We start from the raw sequence: 3,931 nt of genomic DNA on the forward strand, positions 1-3,931 counted from the left end.
TGTGTAATTTGCTCATTCAGAGCATACAAAGCGTCACACACCCTCTCCTCTCTTAGGAGCTGAAGATCATGATGTGTGTGATCAGGGTGTGGTTTAGGGGGTCTCCTGCCTAGTGGCCTCAGTTCAGGTGGGGTTGGGGCACCTGGGCCCTCCCACTCCACCAGGTTCTGACTCAGGGCTCTGTGAGACCAGTTCAGCTGTTCACCTGTCTCCGTCTAGCTTCAGCCTTCAGTCAGCTCCCCTGGATCTTTTCCTACCTCAGTCCGTACCCTACCTGGCCACCGCCTGCCTCTGGGGGAGGTGTCACCTTCAGAGCTTCCTGTCGCTGGATGTAGTCAGCTTGATGCAGACGCAGCTGCCGTCCTTCCCTGCAGCTCCCAGGGAACGTCCTCCTCCCTGGCTTGCCAGCCTCAGACTGAGCTACCTGGCTGGCTTTTAAACCCCGCCTCCAACCCGAGCATGCTCAGCAAGGGTATGGGGTGGGGCCTCCTTAGCCCATAGCTGTTCATTGACCCCCTCCTGTCCAGTGAGGGGTTATACACCTTGTCACACCATGTCACTGGATAGGCCTTTTCTTTCACAATAATACAGCACGCGTAGTGTTTGCATAACTCACGCCCTGCCTTGTGGAAAACCCCGATGTGTTCATCTTCATCCTCACCTCATCACCACCACCAGTGGCCATCCTCCTGCCTTCTCCCCCTCTCCCTCCACATCCTGGCCTGCACCACAGCATGCAGCTTTTATAATGTGTTAAGTGGCGCCCACTGGGGTTCACACATATTGATGAAGGTTTCAACCCCCTTTCTTTATTTGAACGCCCACACCCCTTTACTTTTGGGGGGACCCATTTTTCATAAGCCAACTTATTCGTTCCCCTGATACTCATTAACACTGATGTCACCTTATACCTTAAGGAAGTCGCTAACGTTTCACCCCAGCTACCAATGGGCATCTTGTGATCTCTCCTAAACATTGTTATCCAAATCCGCACAAAAAGAAAAAGAAAGAGAAAGGAGAGGAAAAAAGCAGAAAAGCACTTCTTTGGGGGTGTAACAGGGTGCAGACTCACTGGTGCGGCGCCCCCTGCTGGTCGTCCTGGGAATTACCTCGTCCAGCTCAGGAGCGCCCCCTGCTGGCCAGTGTCCCTCCTGCCTCGGGCCCCCATGTCTCTCCTGGACCCTGGTGCCCTCCCAGGGGAACCTCGCCCTCCCCATACCCACCTTGCCTCAGTGACTACTGCCAGTCATCATCTAGCCCCCTCTCACCGGGGCAAACTGCAGTCTGTCATGGCCACTCATCATTGGCAAGGGGGTTGGACCGGCTGCCTCTGCCTATCCCCGGGCTGCACCTCTGCAGCCCCAATACCGCCTTAGGCCTCAGCCTGGGAGGTTGCCAGGCGCGCTCCCCAGCTCAGCCTGCCCCTTCCCCAGCACCGCTCTGTTGAAGGTACCCTGTGCAGGCAGCCAGGCCCTTCTCACTCCAAGGCTAGAGTGAGACTGACCTGGCTTCTCACTCACGCCCTTTTATCTGCGCCCGCTGTGCCCTGACTGAGCGGGTGGCCAGTCTCCCTCAGCTGCTCTCCCTCCTTTCCTAATAGGAGCGGGGTAACCACCCCGCTATAGGGGGCCAAGAACCAGCAGACGTAATCAAAGAAATGAACATTTTAATGAAGATTTTCATCTAGAAAAAAAGACATTTTCTGTTCCAAAATGTTTCTGAATGAAAAAACAGCAGCACCAAGTACTTCTGTCACCAGAGCGCCACTCAGCTGGACCTGAGAATTGGGCCGTATGTTTCCACTCGTGCATCTAAATTTCCTGTGTGGTTTCACAGTCCCGAGAAGCTGCCAGGACTTCTCGTAAAGGCTGCAGCGGGTCAGTTTCACTCTTGTGGGCACACTTAGTTCTCATTTCGATCTGTTTGTTTGAAGATACAGCTCCGCTGAGTTTGGGGAAGATGGAGGACGACGAAGGTTACACGGTATTGAACCTCCGGCCGAAGAGGGGAAACTCAGCCTGTCCGTCTCCAGATGGACGCCAAGGTATTGACATAGAATGTCTTCAGTTTGAGACATACCGCCATTGAAATCTGGGTTTTTATGCCAAAGATTTCAAGGAGGGGGCGAGAGGAAAGCATTTTCTCTGGGCATGAGAGGCCGTGTGGTCTAGCGGGTAGGAGATCTGGGTTCTAATCCTAGTTCTGAGACCTTGGGCATTTCCTTTCCCCCTCCGACCATTTGTCTGTCTTGTTTCTTTATTTTATAAGCTCTTTGGGGAAGGGAAGGTCTCTTACTAGCAACGTGTACAGGGCGCAGCACAATTAGGGCCCCAATTTCAGTCGGAACCTCTTGGTGTAATTATATTTCTAACACAATATACAGCTGCAGTGTTAGTGATGACAGAGTTTAGTGCCACAGGCTGTGCGGACAATACACTGGAGTAGCGAGAGGCCCAGTCTGAAAAATTCTTATTTGAATCTGGACTCTGGTATTGCCGGTGCTAGATGTGCAGTTATTATTCGGGTATTGAAGAAATCCTCTTCTCAGGCAGGTTAGGTTTGCAGATTTCCAGTATTTCCCGCTGAAATAATTACAATAGCACTTAGAGATGCCATCCATGATCGGGATCTTTATGTGCTAGGTGATGTACAGATATATAACCAGAAACAGTCTCTCCCCTAAAGAATTTACAGCCTAAAGAGAGGATTATTTTCCCTCCCCAGATAGGGGGAAATGAGACACAGGAGATTCGACTCGATTCCAATCCCACACTCATCACCGCAGTATCTGAGACTGACTGAAGTTGCCCAGAGTGAGACAAGGAATCTGTGGCCCTGGCCCAGCAAGGAATTAAACCCCAATCCACAGTGTTTTAACCACAAGCCGAGGCGTCCTCTGGCAACACGCTGATTGGCTGAAGGGAGAATTTTGGAACTAAGATTAAGGGCAGATAACAACATTTACTCCTGGCCTAGCATCTTTCCTATTCAGAGCCCTTTGCTGGAGTTAATTAATTAATTACGATGTTTCACTAAATCTTTCATCTTCCAGAGTCTCCTCTGAGTCCCCGTTGTTACAAAATCGCCCTAGGAGCTTTGGGGGCCTGGTGTATCATTCTGACGTTAGCGGGGATTGCACTGGGTGCCTGGGGTAAGTGTCTGGGATCTCAACCATTTTTTAAAATCGATCAAATGCAGTCTGTTTTAGATAGATTTCTAGAGTGCTATCACCTTCGCTAAGTAACAGTCTAACTAGGTTTGGCAGATTTCAATTGATGTTTATAATTTCGACGGATAATATTGATGTTTATTTTTAAGCATTTTTAAAATTTTTCTCAAGTAAAATTTTCACAGTTGTGAAAAATTATGGGTATTAAGCTTTTCATATTTGTATCTATTCAAATATTCACAGTTGTGGGAAATTATGGGGTGGTAGGACAACAGTGGGGTCAGACAATAATTATTTAATGACAGCAGACGTGATTCTAAAAGTGAAAGCTTTATAACAGTTCACAGAAATACTCAGTATCACATGTCAAAATATACAAGTAAAATTAGATTATTATCCACAAATAGTTTTTCATTAGTTTGTGTGTATTTGGTGAAGTCAACGTTTACCAATAAAAATCAAATTCTTCCAAGCCTATGTACTACAATGTTTTCTCTAACTCAATTAATTGTGCCAGGAGCTGCACAGACACACAGCGAGACAGTCCCTGCCCCAGCTGAGATCAGGGCCCCGTTGTGCCAGGTGCTGCACAGACACACAGGGAGAGACAGTCCCTGCCCCAGCTGAGATCAGGGCCCCGTTGTGCCGGGCGCTGCACAGACACACAGCGAGAGACAGTCCCTGCCCCAGCTGAGATCAGGGCCCCGTTGTGCCAGGTGCTGCACAGACACACAGCGAGAGACAGTCCCTGCCCCAGCTGAG

This window comes from Chrysemys picta, chromosome 12 (genome assembly GCF_011386835.1).
Source record: "Chrysemys picta bellii isolate R12L10 chromosome 12, ASM1138683v2, whole genome shotgun sequence".
Classification (NCBI taxonomy): domain Eukaryota; kingdom Metazoa; phylum Chordata; order Testudines; family Emydidae; genus Chrysemys; species Chrysemys picta.